The 26,353-nt window shown below is 41.6% G+C and overlaps 1 protein-coding gene and 1 non-coding gene across 2 annotated transcripts in view; both read right to left on the bottom strand.

Moving 5' to 3' along the window:
- TMIGD1 (transmembrane and immunoglobulin domain containing 1) overlaps nt 1-26,353 on the bottom strand; it is a 62,305-nt gene that overhangs the window by 17,298 nt on the left and 18,654 nt on the right. The gene's annotated exons all lie outside the window — the stretch shown is intronic.
- LOC147352399 (small nucleolar RNA SNORA57) lies at nt 20,291-20,448 on the bottom strand. The gene has a single exon (XR_015148474.1). It is a non-coding gene; the product is annotated as a small nucleolar RNA SNORA57 (small nucleolar RNA).

Below are 26,353 nucleotides of genomic sequence, written 5' to 3'. Positions count from 1 at the left end.
GTTTGAGCTGGAAACCAGCAAGGCTGAATGGACATATATGCTGGTGATGGAGAACCCAGAGCAAGGATCATGAACTCAGTCTGCAGATCATTTAAAAGCATGAACAGAGCCACACATAAAATAGCAATTTAAATTTAATTTTATTCTGTGCAAGCTAGTTCATTGTTGACTGGAAGACAAAAGGTGTTTAAATATTTCGATAAATAGTAATTACAACATTTATGTCTAGAAGACTCCAGGTTTTTTATGAGATAATCTGTTTATCTCATTTAACTATTGAAATCTCCCCTCCCCAAAACAAGGAAAGATTTTGCAGAGAAACAGGTAAAGCAACTTGCTCAATTTCGATCAGCAAAGGCATTTTTACTGTAATATGTCTTTTATGCTAGTCATACTAGCTGGCTGCAGGCATAGAGAAAAACAATAAAAGATGAAATGCCGCATATGCTAAAATTAAAAAGAAATGTATTCATCTGAGAAACAGCTTTAAATCTAGAAATACATCTTCATGACTAACTTATACATAGGCTATAATTATTTGGTAATTAATACTCCCAAATTAATCCCTTTCCTAAAGAACCTCTAGTGGTTCTTATGTTCCAGTTGGCATGGAAAGCTAGATCTTAGGAGGATTTCCCTCTAAACTCAGAGAATGTTCATCCATGCAAGTTTCCAAGGGCTAAAAGATAAAATCTGATCAGGTCTGAAAGCCATCAGGTCCAGCCAATCAGAAATCAAGCTGTGGGGCAGCAAATCAGGATTTAAATAAAAGTTACAGTTAGAACCACCAGAACTGGCATGACACTCGTTTGAGTTCTTAGTGCTCAGAAAGAGTATGGAAATTGCCTCCACAGTAGGAATAAGAAGGGCTGGTGAAGACTTTTGCCTCCTGTTAGAATATTGACTATTATCTTCATCAGTGGTTTATTGGCTTAATTTTCCTTCAGATGGTAACTTTCAAATGCTTGGTCTTAATTAGCATGGGTAAATGAGAAATGTAGGTGATTCACACTTTTCAGTTTTCTTCTTCTCTAGAGATCTCCATTCCCTTCCCTTAAGAACCTGAAATGACTGAGGGCTACATTGATTAAAATAAACTACATCGGTATTTTACACCAGTAAAAAATGTAGATGGAATTCACTCATGCCTGGTCCATTGAAACAATAAAACCCACAGATATCATAAAGGAGAAAATCAGTGTATGGTACTTAAGAACATTGTATTTAGTATGTTAAAAATTATAAAACTGTAATTTAAAAATGTTGTGTTAGATAAGGTATGATGTTCAACTGAGAAAGTTAAAAAAAATAAAGACACTTTGTGTATTTAATAAAATATGTGTAAGGGAAAGCTCATAAAGGACAGAAGAATAAAATGGGAAATATATAGATTGGTTTTTTTTGGTCATTTTCTTTAATTCCCCTTTATGTCAGACCTAACCCCCCAAACTTCAGATTTACCTCTAACAAAGAGGTAATCAGCACCAAATACTGCTTTTAGAATCTGCAAATAGTTTTTATCTTTATTAACTATCACACATTATATAATTGCTTTCCTTTTTCATATTAACCAATATTTTATTCTAAACATGTTATCTCTGATTTATAACAATCTCTGATATTATGAAATCTGAACTAGAAGAATACAAAGGAACAATTTCAGTTATTTGGCTCAAATATATTGTGTAATAGTATCTGAATTTAGAAAATTAAATGGCTACATTGTACTGTGACACTTATATAACAATTTCTGTAAGTTATCTAGCAAACTTAAGGCTTTCTCATTTCATTTCTGTTTGATTCACATATGGAAACTAATCAGGGTGATAATAAAGTCAAGAATTCATTTCAGAAAGTTTAAAACAAAAATGATTTTAAAATTTAATATAGTTGTACTTTTTCTTCTGTTAGTACCTACATAAATAATAATTAAAATTAAACGTCTAATTTTATTGTCATGTATTATAAAATTTGACATAAAAGCAAGCAATTATGCATTTTTATAATTTTATTATATAATTAATGAAATTCATGTTTATGTGTTTATAATAAAATTCACATATTTATGAAAAAATATGTATGTTTCTGATCTCACTTAAATGCAGAATCTAAAATATGATGCAGATGAACTTATCTGCAAAACAGAAAGAAACTCACAGAGAACAAGCTTGTGGCTGCCAAGGGTCGGGGGGAGGCTGGATTGGGGGTTTGGGATTAGCAGATGCAAACTATTATGTATAAGGAACAAGGTCCCACTGTATAGTACAGGGAGCTATATTCAAAATCCTGTGATAAACCATAATGGAAAAGAGTATGAAAAAGAATGTATTTTTTATCTATAACTGAATCACTTTTCTGTACAGCAGAAATTAATACAACATTGTAAATCAACTACACTTCGATAAAATAAAGTTTTAAAAAATACACATATTTAGGGGGCTTCCTTGATGGCTCAATGGTAAAGAATCCACCTGCCAATGCAGGAGGCATGGGTTCAATCCCTGCTCTGGGAGGATCCCACATGCTCCAGAACAGCTAAGCCCATTCGCCACAACTACTGAAGCCCCATGCCCTAGAACCTGTGCTCCACAACAAAAGAAGCCACTGCAAAGAGAAGCCTGAACACTGCAACTAAAGAGTAGCCTCCACTTGCCACAACTAGAGAAAATCCAGTGCAGCAATGAAGACCCAGCATGGCCACAAAATTAAAAAAACAACAACAAAAAACTCATTTATGGTGTTGTTCCAACATGAATTTTATCTGGCAAGTACTATTGTTCCCATTCATGCAAGAATAGAATAAAAAAATATTTATGGTTCCCTGTACATTTTTAAAACATTGGTTAAGAACATCAGAGACCTGCTGCTTGCTAGCTGTGTGACTTTATAAAGTTATTTTACTTCTATGGGCCTTAGGTTCTTTGTCAATATGATGTGATTAATAATAGTGTCCTCCCTACAGGGTCATTTGAGGATTACATGAGACAAAGCATTCGAAGCAGCTCCACAATAAGCTCTTATTAAGCAGTAGCTACTATTATTATTAACATAGTCTGGGCAAGGTGTGATAAACACAGCCACGCTGTAGCATTGTTTCAGTAAGAATCACAACTAAGAGCGTTTCCTGTTGGCTGGGTTGCAAGCACTGTCTAAGCAGGTTTTATACGTTTATTTATTTGGCTGTGCCAGGTCTTAGCTGCAGCATGCGAGATCTTGAGTTGTGGCATGTTGGATCTAGTTCCCTGACCAGGGAGAGAACCTGGGCCTCCTGCATTGGGAGCATTGAATCTTTACTCACTGGACCACGAGGGAAGTCTTGAAGCAGGTGTTGAGTTTGTTTCTGTACGGATCTGAGGGCACTGGGTTTTACTATTATCATTTAGAACTTAACAGAGAATTGATGTCTTGGTTCTGGGTCCCTCCAAAGCAGAACTGAAGATAAAACTTTGCATGCAATTAGTTTACTTCAAGGTGATCTTAGGAAGCACAGAATGGAAGTGAGATGAGAAAGGAAAGAAAACAAATAAAGGATGTGTTAATGAACAGGTTACTGTGGTCAACTCTTGCTACGGACCCTATGACAAGCTCTAGGGAACACACCTCAGAATCCTCTCAGAGTACATCATGAGAAACGCTGGGCTGGAAGAAGCACAAGCTGGAATCAAGACTGCTGGGAGAAATATCGATCACCTCAGATATGCAGATGACACCACCTTTATGGCAGAAAGTGAAGAGGAACTAAAAAGCCTCTTGATGAAAGTGAAAGAGGAGAGTGAAAAAGTTGGCTTAAAGCTCAACATTCAGAAAACTAAGATCATGGTATCTGGTCCCATCACTTCATGGGAAATAGATGGGGAAACAGTACAAACAGTGTCAGACTTTGTTTTTTAGGGCTCCAAAATCACCGCATATGGTGATTGCAGCCATGAAATTAAAAGACGCTTACTCCCTGGAAGGAAAATTATGACCAACCTAGATAGCATATTAAAAAGTAGAGACATTACTTTGCCAACAAAGGTCCATCTAGTCAAGGCTATGGTTTTTCCAGTGGTCATGCATGGATGTGAGAGTTGGACTATGAAGAAAGCTGAGCACCAAAGAATTGATGCTTTTGAACTGTGGTGCTGGAGAAGACTCTTGCGAGTCTCTTGGACTGCAAGGAGATCCAACCAGTCCATCCTAAAGGAGACCAGTCCTGGGTGTTCATTGGAAGGACTGATGTTGAAGCTGAAACTCCAATACTTTGGCCACCTCATGCGAAGAGTTGAGTCATTGGAAAAGACCCTGATGCTGGGAGGGATTGGGGGCAGGAGGAGAAGGGGATGACAGAGGATGAGATGGCTGGATGGTATCACTGACTCGATGGACGTGAGTTTGGGTGAATTCTGGGAGTTGGTGATGGACAGGGAGACCTGGCGTGCTGCAATTCATGGGTTGCAAAGAGTCGGACACGACTGAGTGACTGAACTGAGCTGAACTGAAGGAGAGGAAGCTTGAGTATTTATCCACCAACTTTACTCCATCATTGGTTAAGGGGCATTCTTGGTGTTGGCTCTCCAGCGCTTCCAACCCACTCTGTAAAGGTACAGTGCACTCTCCTGGTCTGGTTGTGAATGTCCAGGCAGACAGAAAGTCACTGGCCATATGGGAACTGTTTGCAGGTGACCTCTAGGCAGGCCAAAGGGATGTGAGAAAGGTAATAACATTAACCTCTAGAACTGTGTATTAGATGACATTGGGAAATAATGGTTAATTTACTCTTGGATGTGATAATGTTATGGTGGTTATATAGGAGACTGTCCTCATTCTTAAGAGATGTCTGCTGAAATATTTATGAGTTAAGTGTCATGATGACTGCAGCTAATTTTCAAATGATTCAGCAAAAATAAATAAAGACACACACACACAACAAATACAGCAAAATGTTAACATTTATTGAATCTAGAGTCCAGGTTGGGGTATATAGATCTTCATTGTACTATTCTTCCTTTCAACTCTTCTGTATGTTTAACATTTTCTTTTTTCTCAATATTTATTTGTGTGTGTGCTCGTGGGCTTAGTTGCCCTGTGGCATGTGGGATCCTAGTTCCCCAACCAGGCATTGAACCCACATCCCCTGCAGTGGAAGGCAGAGTCTTAACCACTGGACCACCAGGGAAGTCCCTCAGAGTTTCATAACTGAAATGTTGAAGGAAAGTATTTTGCAGACTTTACTGAGTGTCCACTATATGCTGAGTACTCTAAGCCTTGGGGATGCCTGTCCCATCCAAACCAAGATGGGTTTCTTTGTTACGATTTAGTAAGACTTGGCTTTCAAGTCACTCAACTGCCACTGTGAGAACTGTTTTAATAACTACAAATCAATGATGTCTATAAAATGAATGGTACCCCCTTAACTGCACAGCATTAGATGGGTACCCTGGATGATACAAAGAAGCTCCTGATCTTCTAGGCTCTTCCATTCTGGAGGGGAAAGGTAACTATGGTCAGAAACCAGTTAGGGTGCTTTTTCAGATTAAAAAATGGTATCATGGCACCCCTTCTGGAGAGTCAAAGAGTGATATAATTTGCCCAGGACCATGTACATTGTCCCTGGAACATTCCTCTTTCTTTCCTAGGACTGACAAGCAAGAAGAAATCATTCAGCCCTTAGAAGTTAAGCTTAATAGTTAACCATTAAGCCTAAGTAGTTCAGCTGGTTGGACTATTAACAGAGTCCAGTATTCCATGTCCTCTGCAAGTAGCTCAGGCCCAGAGGGAGAAAAGACAGGCAACCTCGAATGTGGAAATTTCCAGGAGTAGAAACAATTCACTCCACATCAGACTTCCGTACTCCGGGCAGAGGAGGGTGTCCAAGATCGGGCAGCCATGGGGGTCTAAGCTAAGTGAGCTCCGAAAAGCACCTGGGGAGTCTCCAGCCACCTTTCCTTCATCAGGAATCTCATATTTAACAAGCTCCAGGGTGACTGACACCGCGGTTCAGGGGTCTCATTTTGAGAACCATGGCCTTTGAGACTAAGCATCGATGAGGGTGATGAAGGTGGGAGTGCCTTAGCTCAGGATAAGTGCCTAGTACAGTGCTTAGTGGAGAAGGCAATGGCACCCCACTCCAGTACTTTTGCCTGGAAAATCCCATGGACGGAGGAGCCTGGAAGGCTGCAGTCCATGGAGTTGCTAAGAGTCATGCACGACAGAGCGACTTCACTTTCACTTTTTACTTTCATGCATTGGAGAAAGAAATGGCAACCCACTCCAGTGTTCTTGCCTGGAGAATCCCAGGGACGGGGGAGCCTGGTGGGCTGCCGTCTATGGGGTCGCACAGAGTCGGACACGACTGAAGCAACTTAGCAGCAGCAGCAGCAGCAGCAACAGTGCTTAGTGCTTGGTGGGTACTCAAGAAACAGTAGTGTGAATTCCCTGGTGGTCCTGTGGCTAAGACTCCATGCTCCCAGTGCAAGGGATGTGGGTTCAATCCCTGGTTGGGGAACTAAGATTCTACATGCCATACAGCGTGACCAAAAAGTAAAAAAAAAAAAAAAAAAGTAGTGGGAAGGAGGTTCAAGAGGGAGGGGACATATGCGTACCTATGGCTAATTCGTGTTGATGCATGGCAGAAACTGTCTCAATATTGTAAGTCATTATCCTCCAATTAAAAATTAAAAAAAAATTTTTTTAAAGGAAAAAAAGAAACAGTAGTTAAAGAAGGAAGGAGGGAAGGAAGAAAAGATGGGAGGAAGGAGCAAGGAAGGAGGGGAGGAGAAGGGGAAAAACGGGCAGGGTGCTCACTTGGAGATGAATTGAGTGCTCTGGCCCAGAAAAGAATGTGTACACAGGGCTGCCCTGGGGGAAACTGACCCTGCGGGGGCACAGACCTCTCAGTACTTCCTGTCATGTGGGGATGGAGAACAGGGAGGAAAACAACCAGGAGGGAAGATGAGGTGCAGCGCAGCTGGGTGCTGACCATCCCATCCCCAAAGGCCTTCGAGCTGCATCCGCATCTGCTGTCACCAAGCTTGATGCAACAGAGGCAGCAGCTCAGCAAATGGCAGGAGGGTCACAGGTCAGCAGGGTCAGGCCAGGTCGCTGCGAATACCACTGAGGGCTTTAATGTAACAGAAAAATGAGAAATCTAGTCGTCACAGCCTTGCAATGATAGAGTGGTTCTTTGAGCCACTCAGGGACCCAACGTGGTGCTTTTTCATCCAGAATTCGACACAGTATTTACCAAACTGCTTAAAACGGGTCATGGAACTTCAGAATTTCCAGCTTCTAAACAGTGATTAGTGATCCTCTAACTTCTCATCCTTTATTACATTCCTTCACCACCGAGAATCTTAGACCTTAAATTAAGACCTGAAAGGCTGCCTGGGTTGCCACATTTAGCAAATAAAGATCCAAGACAGCTACTGCATTTGAATTTCAGGTAAGTAACAAATAATTTTTTAGTATAAGTATGTCTTGTGCAACTGCCATCTGTTAATTTATGACAAAGCCAATGTTTGGAATATGCTTACACTAAAAAAAAATCATGTGTATCTGAAATTCAGATTTAATTAGGTATTCTGTCTTTAATTGGGCAACTCGATTTCTGGCTAATCCTCCTGTTTTTTAGTAGGTGAGGAAGTGAAGTTCAGAGACATAAAGCGACTTGTCCAAAGTGACACGGGGTTAGAATCCACTCAGGATTCCTCGCTGCCACAAGGTTCCTTTTCCCAGTGTCTTACTTCAGAGTTTCTTTACACTGCTTCTTTGCTTTTTTGTTTTGTTTGGGGTGTTTTTTGGCTGTGTTGCGTGGCTTATGGGATCTTAATTTCCTGACCAGGGATGGAACCCCAGACTCAGCAGTGAAAGTGCAGAGTGGACCACTGGACCACCAGGGAATTCCCAACTTGGCTTCTTGACCCACTAGGGATGAGTTTTAGAGTGCTTGTTAAGTCCCTGAATTTTAGGCAAAAACGTGTGTGTGTGAAAGTGCATGTGGGTATTTTTCTGGGGAGATAGTCTCTGCTTTTATTTATTTATTTACCAAAATATCAACTTTATTACTGAAAAAGAATGTATTGGGAAATGTGGCTTGTATTTATAGGCAAATGGGTTTCCAGTAAGGAACCTCAGAGTCAGAAGAGATCTCCATCCCATGAGAGGTACTGCTGCACCTCTAAAGATAGTACTTCACCAGATACCTCCTGCCAACACTGGCAGGGCTGCTCCTGTTATGCCTATTTAGAGACTAAGAGCAGTTAAGAGTGCATGATCTCTGCAGACAAGCAGTCTCTGCTCTTTCAATTAGTTTCTCAAGAGTCATGATTTTAATAAAATATTAAACTGTGCTCTTTCATAGGACTATGTTCTGCTTTCAAAATGCACAACATCTATGACTTTGGGCTGAAATTGCATTTCTGCTTGCCCTACATCCCTTCAGCCCCTGCCCTCCCTTCATTCCCCGGCACAGCACTGGGTCCAAACATTCTAGGAGATGGGTAGATTACGTGTGGTAGTATACAGAAAAAATATCCACTACATCTTCTTTTTTTGGCCATAGCATGCAAGATCTTAGTTTCTCAACCAACCCACACCCTCTGCAGTGGAAGCAGAGTCTTAGCCACTGGACCGCCAGGGAAGTCCTTCCACTACATCTTCTATGTGCCATGCAGTGGCACAGCCATCCCATCCTCCACAACCTACCTATATCAAAACCCCAAATTCCTCTTGTTGTTGTTATTTAGTCGCTAAGTTGTGTCTGACTCTTTGCGACCCCTTAGACTGTAGCTCCTCTACCCATGGGATTTCCCAGGCAAGAATACTGGAAGTGGGGTGCCATTTCCTTCTTCCAGGGGATCTTCCCCACCCAGGGATCAAACTCACGTCTCCTGCATTGGCAGGCAGATTCTTCACTTCTGAGCTACCAAAGAACCCCAATTCCTCTCATCTATCATGTATCCATAAAGAAAGCTAAGTGCCAAAGAACTGATGCTTTTGAACTGTGGTGTTGGAAAAGACTCTTGAGAGTCCCTTGGACAGCAAGGAGATCCAACCAGTCCATCCTAAAGAAAATCAGTCCTGAATATTCATTGGAAGAACTGATGCTGAAGCTGAAACTCCAATACTTTGGCCACCTGATGCGAAGAACTGACTCATTAGAAAAGACCCTGATGCTGGGAAAGATTGAAGGCAGGAGGAAAATAGGACGACAGAGGATGAGATGGTTGGATGGCATCACCCACTCAATGAACATGAGTTTGAGCAAGTTCTGGGAGTTGGTGATGGACAGGGAGGCCTGGTGTGCTGCAGTCCATGGGGTTGCAAAGAGTCAGACACGACTGAGCAACTGAACTAAACTGAACTGCATCTTGTGTTTTCCTCCCTCCACTTCTTAGACTGGCAACCCAGAGCTGACGGTTCAGAACACCTTTCAGAGAACAGGTAGAAGGGAGCAGCGATGTGACCTTTGAGATTGACCACTAGAGGTCCCTTCTCATCCACAGTGATCCTGAAGTTAGACTTTGCCAGAGGTTGACAGAAAGAAAAGTGGAAGTGAAGTTGCTCAGTTGTGTCTAACTCTTTGCCACCCTATGGACTGTAGCCCACCAGGCTCCTTTGTCCATGGGATTTTCCAGGCAAGAATACTGGAGTGGGTTGCCATTTTCTTCTCCAGGGGATCTTCCAGACCCAAGGATCGAACTTGGGTCTCCTGCATTTCAGGCAGGTTCTTTACCATCTGAGCCACCGGGGAGAGAAGAAATTTCCTTGGACTAGTGGGGCTGATCTCTGCCTGTTACAAGCATAATTGGGGTATTCTGTATCAAGCAGTGGGAAGAAGCCATGTGATCCAGCATGAGTGATGCAGAATAAAATGGTTTCCTAATAAGTTGGATAGTGTCTTCCAGTGTCAGGCTCGAAGGCAGAGTTTTAAGCAGAAACAGGGGCCTGGAGCTTCCTCTTCAACCAAAAGGGAAAAATGCAGGGCATTCCACCCCTCACCCATACCAGGCAAACATCCAATTTCCTTCTGAGGGTAGTCTGGCTCCAGGGACATATTTACTGGAAGTTAGGGATGCTTCTGCAAGAGACCCTCATTTGTACGGGCTCATTCTATAAAGGCCTTGACCTCAGTAGCTTTATAGTTGTAACTTTATATTCTTTTCCTTAAAGAAGGGCCCCAAGTATATAAACATTTGGACTCCATAGGGCTTGGATCTAGTGCTGTCTGGCTCCCGGATACAGATTTCAGGGAGGAAGGAGATGGGGCAGAGTTTCAAAGGGACGTTTCCCTAGAGACTAATGAGAGAGTGTTTCCTGTGGGATGAGGAAGAGGTTCATACACGTGCCAAAAACCAGATAGCCTCCTAATTTCCAAAGAATTGTAACTGTGGGGGCACCTGAAGTCAGGGAGCCCCCTCTTGCCTGCTCAAAGCTTTCCTTGACCTGTGGAAGTTCGCCAAATCTTTAGGTGAACTCACAGACCTGTAGCATCCTGTTGGCTGATTTCTGAATAAACAAATGCTCTTGCCAACCATTGTGTTAGATTTTGGAGAAAAAAACCCAACCAAGCAAAACTCCGGTTCCAGAATTTCTGTGAGTTGTGATGAGCCATGAACTTTACAAAGGATTAAATAATCAACAAGGGTTGAATGAACAATTCTGTTTGGGATGTACAGATTGGATTTGGTAATAAAAGGCAAAGCAATATCCACAAGTTTAGAAGCAGATGAGTGCAAGGAGCTTTTTTTGTTTCTGAAAGAGATTGTTCTGGAAACCTGCAGCCAGCAATGTGCTGGAACTGCTAGTACTGACTAGCAGAGCTGACACTGCGCTTCTCTTCTCAACTCTGCATTCAATGACTTCAACTTGGTAGCCTGAAACTGGCCCCACTGGGAGCAGTTACACCAGTGAAATTAACAACCATTACAAATCAGGGCTCTTCTCTCCAGGACTGGTGTTCTTTACCAGAACATCACTACCTGTACCCTATCCCTGAGGGCTTCCTAGGTGGCACAGTGGTTAAAGAATCTGCCTGCTAATGCCAAAGATGCAAGAAACATGGGTTTGATCCCTGAATTGGGAAGATCCCGTCGAGTAGGAAATGGAAACCCACTCCAGTATTCTTGCCTGGAAAATTCCATGGCCAGAGGAGCCTGTCAGGCTAGAGTCTAGGGGTTGCAAAAAGTTAGACACAGCCGAGTGACTGAGCATGCACCCTACCCTTAATCTCCTCTCCCCCTCCCCTGCCCCGCCCTACCCACTCACACATCACAGAAGCTACCTGCAGGCACAGCCGTCTGTGTACATGTGTAGACACACAGAGGATCACATTCCAGGCAGGTTAGACGTCAGCGATCCCCCCTGCTCTGTTGTGCTGACATCTTTAGTGCTTTTCTACTAATTACTTTCTGATCCCAGACAGTGATCTCTCTCTCTCTCCCTCTCTTGAATTCACAATTGTTCTCTCCCTTACATCATGAGGCCCAACTATGAAAGTTCTGAGGCAATAATACAGTCAGGACAACAGATTTTCCCAAGCGGTCCCTAAGTGAGCAGTAAACATGACATCAATGACTGCATAGCATCATTCAAGCGAAAAGCATGTTAATACGTGGCCAGTGTTCTTTTGAGATGCTCAGTTTTCACCAACGGACAGCCTGCTCTTGTAGTGCATGGAGAAACTGAAGATGAGAAGCTTTATGTCAGATGGACAGACGCAGGCAGAGAAAACTCATGCGGCTTTCTCAGGCCAGCCAGACCCAAGAATGGATGTCACTTCTCAGCCTGAAGACCTTGAGCTACAAAATATTACATGGGAGACAGAGGGAAGCGGACTGACATTTTCCTGGCTGCTTTATATTACGTATTCCTGTAATTAAATCATCATTATTCCCAATTTCTGGACAAAAAGAACAGAGACCTGGGGGGTTTAATCTATTCGAGAATACATAGCTAGTAGGTAGTAGAATATTTTGTTGATAATTTAAAAAATTTTATATCCAAGAATGTGTGTGTACATGCATATCGTAAATCCACTCCTCAAAGCAACTCTTTTCAGACTTTTGCTGTCTCTTTTGGTAGTGTTTCTGTCTTTAACCAACAGACTTATTAGTATAGAATAATGAAGACAGTGATTTTTTTTATTTAATATTTTATATCTGTATAAAATATTTTTATATTATTTGAATATAAAATACCTAGAACAGTGCATCATAGCATATCATACATTTTTGTCAAAAAATACCAGCATTTCTTTTTAAAAAATTATTTTCTATTATAGTTTATTACAAGACACTGAATATAGTTTCATGTGCTATAACAGTAGGATCTTATTGTTTATTTTATACACAGTAGCTTGCATCTGCCAATCCCAAACTCCTGATTTATCTCCCCACTTTCCCTTTGGTAACCATAAATTTGTTTTCTATGCCATGAGTCTGTTTCTGATTTGTAAATAAGTTCATTTGTATCATATGTTAGATTTCACATATAAGTGATGTCATGTATTTGTCTTTCTCTGACTTACTTCATTTAGTATGATCATCTCTAGATCCATCCACATTGTTGCAAATGACATGATTTAATTCTTTTTTATGGCTGAGTAATATTCCACCCAACCATATATATACCACATCTTCTTTATCCATCCATTCATGTTAATGGATGTTTAGGTTACTTCCATGTCTTGGCTGTTGTAAATAGTGCTGCTATAAAAAAAAATGCTGTTGTAAAAAGTGCATGCAACTTTTTGAATTAGAGTTTTCTCTGGATATATGTCCAGAAGTGGAATTGCAGGATCGTATGTAACTCAATTTTTAACTTTTAGTTTTGGACTTCCCTGGTGGCTCAGAGGTTAAAGCATCTGCCTGCAATGTGGAAGACCTGGGTTCGATCCCTGGGTCGGGAAGATACCCTGGAGAAGGAAATGGCAACCCACTTTGGTGTACTTGCCTGGAGAATCCCATGGATGGAGGAGCCTGGTGGGCTACAGTCCACGGGGTCACAAAGAGTCGGGCACAACTGAGCAACTTCACTTTCACTTTCATGTAACTCAGTTTTTAGTTTTTTAAAGATTTTTGTTTTAATGTGGACCATTTTTAAGGTCTTTAGTGAATTTGTCACAATACTGTTTCTGTTTTATGTTTTGGTTTTTTGGCCACTAGGCATGTGGGATCTTAGCCCTGACCAGGGATCTAACAGGCACCCCCTGCATTGGAAACATAGGCTCTTAACCACTGGACCACCAAGGAAGTCCCTCAATTTTCAGTTTTTTAAGGAACCTTCATACTGCTTTCCATAGCAGCTGCACCAATTTACATTCCCACCAACAATGCATGTATACCATCATTTCTTGATTTATTAATTGACCTCCTGTTGTGAGAGAGAAGGATTTAGTGCACTTAACATTTCCTTTTCATCTCCCCAGTTGCTTCCTGCTAAAGTTTCTTTTTAGGAGTGCAAGTTTTTATTCGTTTATTTTTAAATTTATTTTCAATTGGAGGATAATTGCTTTACAAGGTTGTGCTGGTTTCTGCCATATAGCAACATGTATCAGCCCATAAGTACATGTATATCGCTTCCCTCTTGGCCCTCCCTCACCCCTCATCTCACTCCTCTAGGTCATCACAGAGCACCGGGCAGAGTTCCCTGTGTTATACAGCAACCCACTAAGGTTTTATCAATATTTATAACTCCTCAGCTGATCATCTTGGTAATTAAGTAATGTGTGTACTCCTTCTTCATTTTTTGTTCCGTAACTATGGATCATATCTTTGGACTCCATCATGAGAGTCTTGATCTCAAAGAAGATCTGCCTGACTTGAAGACCCAAACACTTTGCAATCCACACTGAGCCTCCCACACTGACTCCTTCTGGACCAGTGAAAGTGTCTCTGCCTGTTTGGGGGAATATATTTTAAAATAATTGGCACTGGGAATGTATTTTTATCTACAGGCATTCTTGAACCAGTGTATACCCGGATAGAACAGTCTGAAGATAGTGGAGTAAGTTTATCAAAGTAAAGTTGCTTAGTTCAGAAGCATTCCAAAAAATGTGCACAATCCGGAATTTTGATGGCAGGTTATAAAACTGCTGAAACTTTCCTGTTCCTTAAGGTGAATTCCTGCTTTTCCCACAAGGCAGGACTTGCATTTTACAATAGGGATACTTTGAGCCTAAGAAACTGGTGGGCATCTTGGAGTCTCCACTGCTGTCCTTGGCACAAAATGCCCCAGAAACACCCTATACACATGCCCTGAGGCAAGTTATTTCTTGGTATGCCATGAAAAGGAGAGTGGGAGCTAAGCATAGCCCTGGCATAAGCCTGGGTGTGGGTTTCACTAGAGAAGGTCATTGATACCGCGGAGCAGAGGCCGTGAAAGGAAAACAGACATGGCCTTTGTTTCCCAGGGGCCTCTGTTTGGCATTGACCCACACAACACAAACACTGTCCACGTTGGTGCTTGATACGGGTTTTTTGTTTGTGTCTTTTCCCTGCCTATTTTCAGAAGACAGATTTGCTTTTATCTGTACTTCCTTGTCCCCGGCAGCTCCCACTCCCTGTTCTTAAAGGTCTTTGCTGGCTCTGCATATCTGAGTCAGATGGACACTTGACCTACAGATCGTAAACCTGTCAGGCCTTTGGACTCAGGCAGCACCCATGGCAGACGGCAGGAGTGCTCAGGGTCCAACAGTCTCCCGCTCGTTCAGTGACCTGAAGAGAACCCCAAGCATTAGTCCTTGCCCTGGGCTTCCCTGGTGGTCCAGTGGATAAGAATCAGCCTGCCAAAGCAAAGGACATGGGTTTGATTCCTGGCCCGGAAAGATCCCACATGCCACACAGAGCAACTGAGCCTGTGTGCCACAACTACTGAAGCCCGTGTGGCGAGAGCCTGTGCTCCGCAACAAGAGAACCACAGCAATGAGAAGCTGGTGCACTGCAGCTAAAGAATAGTCCCCACTCTCCACAACCTGAGAAAGCTTGTGGGCAGCAAGGAAGACTCAGCACAGCCAAAAATAAAGCAGTGTGTACATGTCAAAAGGAAAAGAAATGAATGAGAAGACACAATTTGAAAAAAAAGTCTAGTTCCTGTCCTAACCTGGCTCTGCTTCTGCAGTTCAACAGGTGCATCAAGCTCGCTATAAATTACCCCCATAATCTAGACACAGCCAGTCAAGACACAGACATCCTAGGTCCTCACCTGTTACCACCGGGAACCTGGCAACGTTTGCTAAAGCTTTTTGCCCTGTACTTAAGAGACGTTGTGCAATTCAGTGCTATGACCTGAACTGCGGCTCAGGTCATAGCAGGACTAAATGTGAATTGTACATGTTTAGGATCTGGACATGAACATACAAGTCACATTATCAGTTAGGAGTAACAGGAAAAAGTAGGCATGACTCCAACAAAAAGGCAAATTTATTTCTCTTCCATACATACAAAATCCAAAGATAGTCATCCCAGGATTGGTGTGGACTCTCAGAGTGTCCTTCTTTCATGTTTCATCGTTCATGAATTCTACTCTCAAGGTGACCTCATGGTTCAGTTTGGCTGCTGGAGTTTCAGTCATTACATGCATGTTCTAGCCAACACAAAAGCCTATAGAAGGGTACACTGCTTTCCCATAGGGCTACTTCCTCAAAATTGCTCACACCAACTCTTTACTTTGCTTGTACCAACTACTGCTTATACTTCATTGACCAGAACAGTCACATGACCACATCTAACTGCAGGAAAACAGATCACTGTTGTCCTTACTCCAGGTAGCCATGTGCCCAGTTAATAAATAGGAATTTTGTTACTAAGGACAAAGAGGGAAATAGATATTGGAGGGCAAACAACAGTCTCTCATACCTGGTAGAGCAGATCAAGAAAAGACTCACTACCCTAATTCAAACCTCTTTTGGTCTCCATGAAGTGAAGTGTTAGTCCCTCAGCATCCAACTCTTTTGTGACCCCATGGACCGTAGTCCATCAGGCTCCTCTGTCCATGGGATTCTCCAGTATTCTCTTGCCTGGAGAATCCCATGGACAGAGGAGCCTGATGGGCTACAGTTCATGAGGTCACAAAGAATTGGACCTGACTGAAGCCACTTAGCACTCACGTATGCACACATGACACGTGGAATCTTTAGTTCCCCGACCAGGGACTGAACCTGTGCCCCCCAGAAGTGGAAGCTCAAAGTCCCGTGGACCACCAGACCACCAGGGAAGTCCCCTGACACATTTCTTACAAAGCGATTAGGGCAGAAGGGATGGATGTCACTTCTGAGATTAGGTTACAAAAACACTCTGGCTTCTGTCTTGTTGGCCTTCTCTCAGCCACCTTGTTGTGAGATGCCCTGCGGAGGGGAGGGGGCAGGTTGTGGCAGGGAACACGTGGCAGTGAATGAACTGCCATCTCCACTCCACAGCCAGGGATGACTGAGTCCTGCCAACAGCCACCCAAGTGAGCTTAGAAATGGATACTTCCCCAGTCAAGCCTTGAGACTACTACTCCAGTGAAAAACTTGACCACTACCTCATGAGCAATCCTGAGTCAGAGTCGCCCAGCTAACCTGCTCCCAAGTTCTTGCCCCACAGCAACTATGAGATCATAAATGCTTATTGTTTTAAACTGCTAAGCTTTGGAGTGATTTGTTATGTGGCAATAAATAATTCATACAGCCTGTTTGGATCTTCTTAAGAAATTCTGCTGGTTTATTCTTAACTTTTAAAACTTGTTGCTATATGCATCTTGAAGTGGCAGGTTCAGGCCTTGCAAGAATGTGAACACAGAGCTGAGATAATCCACTTGAAAACAGAGAAATATCTCTGCAGGCATTATGAGCGTCGTCGGGAAGAAATACTATAAATCCCTTCCTTTATTTTAAAAAAATGTGTGGGAGGGCCTTCCTTCAACAGACAACATGCCTCCATTTAGAAAAGCAGAATCTTGTTCCTCCTCACTAAGAAGACATTCACTCAATGGTGTGACCTGCTCATATTTGCAATCTTCACTCTTCCCTTTATCCCTGATTCAGGGTCAGGGTGCATGTTGTCTGCTGATTGTTCTCTGGGAATGAAGCAGAAGATTGGCCTTCAAGTGCAACCGTTTGTTCCTACCGTCACACCTTTCTTTGCTAAACATGCGGCCAGGTTTCCATCAGTACCGACTCCACCGTGTATTTTCTCACAAGATAAGTATTATAGATGAAAAGTTTCTTTTCCCATAGCATGCATCTGGAGTGATAAATAGAATTAAATGTCATGGAGCATTTTCCCCTCATATATGTAGCAAATATACGTCAAAGGCTGATTTGTACATAGCACACCAGCCGTTTCCTTCCTTTGTGATGGGAAATAGCTTCCAGGATGCACAGATGACAGTAATTGTTCTTTCACATCATATGCTGTTGAGTTTTTGCAACAGCCTAGACTGTATTTTGGAGAAGGCAATGGCACCCCACTCCAGTACTCTTGCCTGGAAAATCCCATGGACGGAGGAGCCTGGTAGGCTGCAGTCCATGAGGTCGCTAAGAGTCGGACACGACTGAATGACTTCACTTTGACTTTTCAGTTTCATGCATTGGAGAAGGAAATGGCAATCCACTCCAGTGTTCTTGCCTGGAGAATCCCCGGGATGGGGGAGCCTGGTGGGCTGCCGTCTATGGGGTCGCACAGAGTCAGACACGACTGAAGTGACTTAGCAGCAGCAGAAGCAGCAACAGACTATATTTTCTTGGGCTCCCAAACCACTGCAGGTAATGACTGCAGCCATGAAATTAAAAGATGTTTGCTCCTTGGAAGAAAAGCTATGACAAACCTAGACAGAGTATTAAGAAGCAGAGACATCACTTTGCCAACAAAGATCTGTATAGTCAAGGCTGTGGTCTTTCCAGTAGTCCTGTAAGGATGTGAGAGTTGGACCATAAAGAAGGCTGAGCACCAAAGAATTGATACTTCTGAACTACGGTGCTGGAGAAGACTCTTGAGAATCCCTTGGACAGCAAGGAGATCAAACCAGTCCATCCTGAAGGAAATCAACCCTGAATATTCATTGGAAGCACTGTTGCTGAAGCTGTAGCTCCAATTCTTTGGCCGCCTGATGCAAAGAGCTGACTCATCGGAAAAGACTCTGATGCTGGGGAAAATTGAAAGCAAAGGAGAAGGGGGAGGCAGAGGATGAGATGGTTGGATATTAATGGCATCATAGACTCAGTGGACATGAGTTTAAGCAAACTCCAGGAGATGATGAAGGACAGAGCAGCCTGGCATGCTACAGTCTGTGGGGCTGAAAAAAGTCAGACACAACTTAGCAGTTGAACACAACAAAGACACAATAAAGGACTTTTGTTTACTTTCTCTTCAAGCATGAAATGTGTCATTAGCTTCAGGTTTGGATTGCTATCTAGTTGGCAATAGAATGATTTATAGCCTTGTTTGGCTAAAGAAAGGTAGATTTCATTGCTATAGAAACAATGTTGCCATAGTTCTGATATTTTCTGTCTGCCTTTAGAAGCAAAATTCTTCCATTTGAAAAGTTCTTCTTCTAGAAAAGAAGTATTATTTCTTTACTAGAGAGGTCACATTTGTTTGAAAATGACAATAAAAAAATAAAGGGTGGCTTTATGCTCAGATATGAACAAGTTCATAAACAATACACTGAGAATAGAGATAAGTAACTTGCTAGCCCAGAAATAACCAATTTCATACACTCATCATCCTTTTCTACTATATACACTGTTATCTTTGGCTTACTTGTGCAAATTAACTGTATTTTCAGATGCTTATTCTATAATATACAGAGTCATAGCCTATATTTTCATGAGAGTCCTGTGCACTATTTGACTTTTAAATTCTATTCTGATTCACGGTATCACATTACTATATTAATGATTAAAAAAAAACTTCAATAATAGGTTTATTGATATATAATTCACATAAAATTTGCCCTTTTAAAGTATGCAATTCAGGGACTTCCCTGGTGGCCAGTGGCTAAGACTCCACGCTCCCAGTGCTGGGGGCCCAGGTTCAATCCCAGGTCAGGAAACTAGATCCCACATGCTGCCACTAAGAGTTTGCATGCTGCAACTAAGATTTGGCATAGCCAAATAAATAAATATTTTAAAACAGTGTGCAATTCAGTGGTTTTCAGAATATTCACCGAGTTGTACAACCATCACTATCTAATTTTAGGGTATTTTTGTCACTCCAAAAGAAACCCTGTGTGCCTTAGCAGTCACTCACTATTTCCCCCTTCCTCCAGCCCCTGAAAACCACTCATCTACTTTCTGTCTCTATGGATTTGCTTATTCAGGACATTTCCTATAAATGTAATCACTCAGTACGTGGTCTTTTATGTCTGACGTCTTTTACTTTGTATGATGGTTTCAAGATTCATCCATGTTGCAGCATGTATCATTACTTCCTTTCTTTTCATGGTTAAATATTATTCCTCTGTGTGGATTTACCACATATTGTTTATTCATTCATCAGTTCATGCACAATTAGGCTGTTTCCACTTTTTAGCTATTGTGATTAGAGCTTCTGTGAATATTGATGTACAAGTTTTTGTGTGGAAGTATGTTTTCATTTCTCTTGAGCATATACCGAAGAGGGGAATTGCTGGTCATGTTTAACATTGTTTAACATTTTGAAGAGCTTTCAAAATGACTGCATCATTTCACAATCCTACCAGCCAGTATGAGGGTTGCCATTTTTCTACTTATTAGTCATCATTTATCACTATTTTTTCTCTTTTAGCCATCCTGGGAGGTAGAAAGTGGCATCTCATTGTGGGTGTTTGGTAACAGTTTTATTGGCTTATAATTCACCTGCCTATAATTCACCCATTTAAAGTGCACAATTCAGTGGGTTTTAGTACATTCACAGTTGCGTAACCATCACCATAATCAGCTTTGAAACATTTTTGTCATCCTTCAAAGAAACTCTGTACCTTTTAGCAATTTCACTGTGGTTTTCATTTGCATTTTTCTAATGAGTAATAATGTGGAACATCTTTTCATCTTATTGGCCATTCGTACATCTTCTTTGGAAAAATAGCTATCCAAGTCTTTTTTTTTTTTTTCCGGGCTCGCGCGCAGCGAGCACGTAGAGCGGGCGTTCACCCCCACGCGCGTAGCTCCTCCCCGCGTCCCCGCTATCCAAGTCTTTTGCCAATTTTTCAGTGAGTTATTTTTCTCTTTATTGTTGAGTTGTTAGATTATATATCCTAAACACAAATCCCTTATCAGATAAATGATTTGCAAATATTTTGTGGGTTGTCTTTTCACTTACATTTATTTACTAATTTTTCTTTTTCCTGCTTCTTTTCTGATACCTGAGAACAGAACCAGTAGACCAGAAGCCGCCAGTACCAAAGACGTGATGCTGAGGGGACCAGAGTCTTACCCCTTTCCTTCTACTCCGAGCACTACGGGAACAAGGACTGCAAGTGCCATCTCTGCCAAGACATACATGGAGGGCGCCTTTTCACTTTCTTGGTAGTGTTCTTTAAAGCGCAAAATTTAAACATTTTGCTGAAGTCTGATTTACTTATTTTTTTCTTGCATCGTTTGTGCTTCTGGTGTCATATCTAAGACAGAAAGATTACTCCTATGCTTTCCTCTAAGAGTGTCACTGTTTGGGGTCTTATATTTAGGCCTGTTACACGTTGTGAGTTAATTTTTTGCATACTAGGGTGTGAGATCAGAGTCCAAATTCATTCATTTATATATGGATATCCAGTTGTCTGAGCACCATTTGTTGAAAAGCCTATTTTTTCTCCATCAAACAGTCTTGGCACCCTTGCTGAAAATCAGTTAGCCAAAAATGAGAAGGTTTATTTCTGGACACTCAGTTCTAGTCCATTGAGCTATGTGTCTATCTGTATGCCATTACCACACTATTTTCATTAGTGTAGTTTTTGACTAGGTTTTGAAATTAGGAAGCATGATTCCTCCAGCTTTGTTCTTCTTTTTCAAGATTGTTTTGGCTATTCTAAGTCCCTTGTATTTCCATATGAATGTTAAGATCGCCTCACCAGTTTCTGCAAAAACGGATGCTGATTTTTTGATAGGAATTTCATTAGATCTGTAAGGCAATTCAGAGTAATGCCATCTTGACAATATTAAACATTTTGATTTGTGAGTATGATGTCTTGCCAATCATTTAGATCATTTTTAATTTCTTTCAGTATTTTGTAGTTTGGGTGTACAATTCTTGCGCTTCTTTTGTTAAATCAGTTACTAATTGTTTTAATTCTTTGATGCCATGGAAATGGAAACTGTTTCCTTATTTTCATTTCCTTTTCCTTGGAATCAGTCTAAAATCTCTGTTTTTTGCTGCAGCTTTTAAGCCGTTTCTGGTTCCCAGTCTTCTTTCCTATTTCAGCCCCCAAGCAGTGCCAGTGTTTCTGTCGGAAGCAGAAGCAGTCAGAAGCAGCACTGCCTCATTTTGAACTTGGGATTGGCTGAAAGCCGTCTAGCTTAGCACTGCTTCTCCAGCCCTGTTATAATAATCCATGATGTGTTATATGAAGCAGGGCAGAACAATCAAGTGCTCTAAGAACAAGCTCTGGAGTTAAACCACCCAGACTCCAATCCACCCACTTCCACCATTTACTACATAGTGACTTTGGAGGAGTTATATAATCTCTGTGTCTCAGTTTTATCTTCTGTAAAGAAAAGGGGATAATAATATTATTTCAGAAAGCAATGAAGATTAAATTAATATATGTAAAAACTCCGAACAATACTAGGAAGAAGTAAGTTCTGTAGTATTTGCTTTTATTGTTGTTGTTATTATTTTATTTATCCATTTATTTTAAATCTGAGACTCAAACCCAAGCATTGATGAATGATAATATAAGGTAGGAAAGCCATAACTGGCAACTTACCTGCTAAGGTCAGGCCATGTCCTGTAGAAAGAATGGCCCAGGCCAAACACTAAGTTATTGCCATCAGCCTCCTGGCAGGAGAGGATCAGGATCAGAGCAATGCTTTACTACAGTGATCTTCAAAAGGGCACGTGTGCTCTGTCCTGGGGGTGCAATAGATGCTGCCCTGGGGTACAGAAAAAAATACTACAATTTTTTTTTAACTAAACTTTACTGAGATCTAACATATGGACTAATGCTGGTAGCCAGATGCTGTTAGCTAACTTCTCTGTACACGAGTTGTATCTTAATGATAAGAGAAATCTGAGTGGAATTTGTGTACTCCAGTTTATCACTATTAACACCATTTTCATAAAAACAGAAACAGGGACTTCCTCGGTGGTCCAGTAGTTAAGAATCTGCCTTCAATGCAGGGGATGTGGGTTTGGTCCTTGGTTTGGGAACTAAGATCCCACATGCTTCGAAATATAACTAAGACCTGGCTCAGCCAAATAAATGAACATTTAAAAAATGTTTTAAAAAACCCCAAGCCCCCCAGTTTTTAACTGATAGAGTCCTTATAATATTGTGTAAAGAGATGGGGAGCAACAGTAAAAATCAACTGTATCAAATAGGTTTGGGACTTCACTCGTGGTCCGGTGGTTGGGAATCTGCCTTCAAATACAGGGGACGTGGGCTTGATCCCTGATCCAGGCAATGAGATCCCACATGCCACGGGTCTACTGAGCCCATGCTAAGACCTGACACTGCCAAATAAAAGAAACAAAAAAACAAACAAAAACAAACAAAAAAATAGATTCACCAGTCATTTGAGGGTGAAAGTGAAAGTGTTAGTTATTCAGTCGTGACTGACTCTCTGCTACCCTGCGGACTGTAGCCCTCGAGGCCCCTCTGTCCATGGAATTCTCCAGGCAAGGATACTGGAGTGGGTAGCCATTCCCTTCTCCAGGGGAATCTTCCCAGCTCAGGGATCAAATTCGGGTCTCTTGCACTGTGGGCAGATTCTTTATTGTCTGAGCCACAAAAGACTGTGCTACCTAGCAGCTATTAAAATAATAAATACATTTATTTAACCAGTACCTTTAAAGATAAGAGTTGTAAGAGTTGGACTGTGAAGAAGGCTGAGCGCCGAAGAATTGATGCTTTTGAACTGTGATGCTGGAGAAGACTCTTGAGAGTCTCTTGGACTGCAAGGAGATCCAACCAGTCCATTCTGAAGGAGATCAGCCCTGGGATTTCTTTGGAAGGAATGATGCTAAAGCTGAAACTCCAGTACTTTGGCCACCTCATGCGAAGAGTTGACTCATTGGAAAAGACTCTGATGCTGGGAGGGATTGGGGGCAGGAGAAGGGAACAACAGAGGATGAGATGGCTGGATGGCATCACCGACTCGATGGACATGAGTCTGAGTGAACTTCGGGAGTTGGTGATGGACAGGGAGGCCTGGCGTGCTGTGATTCATGGGGTCGCAAAGAGTCGGACACGACTGAGCGACTGAACTGAACTGAACTGAACTTAAAGATAAGATGGTGTTAACAATAAATGTTACTGCTTTTTCAAAGACACACTTTTTATTGAGAGAGCATTTTATTTAAAATGCCTGGAAATGTTTCCATTTTTATTTTATTCCTGAAATTAATACAACTGTATCATAGCCTATGAAAAATTTAATTCATATGCTTAAAAAATTGGAAACAGAATCTTCTAACCTATTAGTATTCCAGACATAAACTTATAATACCTTGCCCTTTAAAAAAAAAATACTTTATTTGACTGCACCAAGTCTTAATTGTGGCATGCAAATTCTTAGTTGAGGTATATGGGATCTAGTTCCCTGACCAGGGATTGAACCTGGGGCCCCTGCATTGCGAGTGTGGAGTCTTAGCCACTGGATCATCAGGGAAGTCCCCAGACGTGACATTTTAAATGAAAAGGAACAGATCCAGGAAAATGAGGGAATGAAAAGATAGAAGCAAAAATTTTGATGAGTAATAGAAAGTAGAAAGAAAGGAAGCTCTGAGTTGTCAGTGACTAAACTTGGAGGAAGAAAAAGTTCTTGGGGGTGAAATAATGGGTTTCACTTTAAATACGTTGAGCTTGAGTGCCTTTTGGAACATGAACTAAAGGATCTAAGGAGCAGTTGAGAAAAGACAGTGACTAAAAATGACTTTTTAGAGAAGTTTTACAGTCCATATGTTTTACAATTCTGACATATATTGCTGTAAAGATAATATGCATTCATGGGAACCAACAGATTTGACTTCTTAAAATATGAATACCCTTTAAGACACATACAGCTCTTTTTTTTCCTTCAGAACTTCCCACTATAGCAAAAGATGGGTGAGAGAGAGGATTAATGTGGAAACACTGCTTTGGGAAACTTTGGTTCCAAACCCACTCTACCATATAGCAGTGAGGCAACTCTGGGGATTCATTTAACTTTTCTAAGGCTTGGTCTAATCTTTATTGAGTGATGGTCAAATCATATTTGTCTGTAGAGTTATTGTGGGAGAAGGCAATGGCATCCCACTCCAGTACTCTTGCCTGGAAAATCCCATGGACGGAGGAGCCTGGTAGGCTGCAGTCCATGGGGTCGCTGAGGGTTGGACACGACTGAGCGACTTCACTTGCACTTTTCACTTTCCTGCATTGGAGAAGGAAATGGCAACCCACTCCAGTGTTCTTGTGTGGAGAATCCCAGGGATGGGGGAGCCTGGTGGGCTGCCGTCTATGGGGTTGCACAGAGTCGGACACGACTGAAGCGACACAGCAGCAGCAGCAGCAGCATAGTTATTGTGAGTACTGAATGAGCTAATGTGTAATAAAGTTCTTATGTCATTGCTTTGTACAGTTCTGAAGCATTAAGGTTAAATAAAAACTAGTTCTAAATATTGCTTGGTCCCTGAAGTTCTTGGAAAACAAACGGACTACTGTGATATCTTTTATCTCAGTCTACTATATCATTATCTACACATTCACATGCTTGTAAAACCTGGGCCTTGTGGTATGTCTGTTCCTAAATAAATATTATTTTCTCCCCTTCAACTTTGCTGTAAACAGTGGCACCCATGTAGCATATGGTGGATATTTTTTAATGTTATTACTTAATATGCTTAAGTGTGTACACATACTCGAAGACACACACCTAAAGGTCACTCACAAAGTTTTTGGTATTTGAGACTTGAACTGAAAAAGAACATTACAAGTCCCATAGTTGGATTATACTTATAACAATAATTAGTATGCTTATGTTCTGAACTCAATATTTGTGTCCTCCCCAAAATTCATATGTTGTCATTTTAATCCCCCATATGATGATATTAGAAGGTGGGGCCTTTGGGAGGTGATTAGGTCAGGAGAGTGGAGCCCTCATGAATGGAATTAATGCTCATATAAAAGAGACTCCAGGAAAAAAAAAGAGAGCGGCTCCAGGGGACTGGTGGTCCATTGGCTAGGACTCTGCTCCCAATGCAGGGGTCTTGGGTTAGATTCCTAGTCAGAGAACTGGATCCTGCATGACGAAACTAAGACCCGTGAGTGCTAAGTAGCTTTAGTAGTGTTCCACTCTTTGCGACCCTATGAACTAGCCCGCAAGGCTCCCCTGTCCTTGGCATTCTCCAAGCAAGAATACTGGAGTGTGTTGCCATTTCCTTCTCTAAGGGATCTTCCTGACCCAGGTACCAAACCCACAACTCTTATGTCTCCTGCATTGACAGACAGGTTCTTTACAACTAGCTCCACCTGGGAAGCCCAACTAAGACTCAGCATAACCAAATAAATTTTAAAAATAAAAATAAAAGAGATTTCAGAGAGCTCTCTTGCCCCTTTGGCCATGTGAGGACACAGAGAGATGACCATCTATGAACCAGAACGTGAGATCTCATCAAACATTAAATCTGCTGGTGCCTTGACCTTGGACTTTGTAGCCTCCAGAACTATGAGAAACAAATTTCTGATGTTTATGAGCTACCCAGTCTATGACAATTTGTTGTGGAAGCCTGAACTAAGACATCTTACATCTACATAGACTTTTGCAGTTATAGAAATTGTATACATTAATAAGAGACAAGAGAAATCTACTATATAAATACATTTAGTGTCCCTGAGGTAGTACATGCATGCTCAGTCACTCAGTCATGTACAATTATTTGTGACCCCATGGACTGGACCCCAACAGGTGTCTTTGTTGGTGGGATTTCCCAGGCAAGAATACTGGAGTGGGTTGCCATTTTCTTCTCCAGGGGTTCTTCCTGACCCAGGGAATGAAGCCAAGTCTCCTGCATTGGCTGGCGTGTTCTTGACCACTGAGCCACCCGGGAAGCCCATAAATCCCTGAAGTAGAGAGCCCAGAAAGTGGAGAATAAAGTGTTCAAAGGAAAAAAAGTATACTTTGCTGAAATGAAGAGCAGAATCTACAAATTTAAAGGATACACTCTGTTGTAGGAAAAATTAGCACAGATGCACAGAAACGTAACATCAGATCAGATCAGAT

Source organism: Bos grunniens, chromosome 19, assembly GCF_055505025.1.
Source record: "Bos grunniens cultivar Pamir isolate PY7600 chromosome 19, Bosgru_T2T1.0, whole genome shotgun sequence".
In the NCBI taxonomy this organism is placed as follows: domain Eukaryota; kingdom Metazoa; phylum Chordata; class Mammalia; order Artiodactyla; family Bovidae; genus Bos; species Bos grunniens.
The sequence above is the reverse complement of the archived record's forward strand: the minus strand, read 5'-3'. Positions and strand labels throughout refer to the sequence as shown.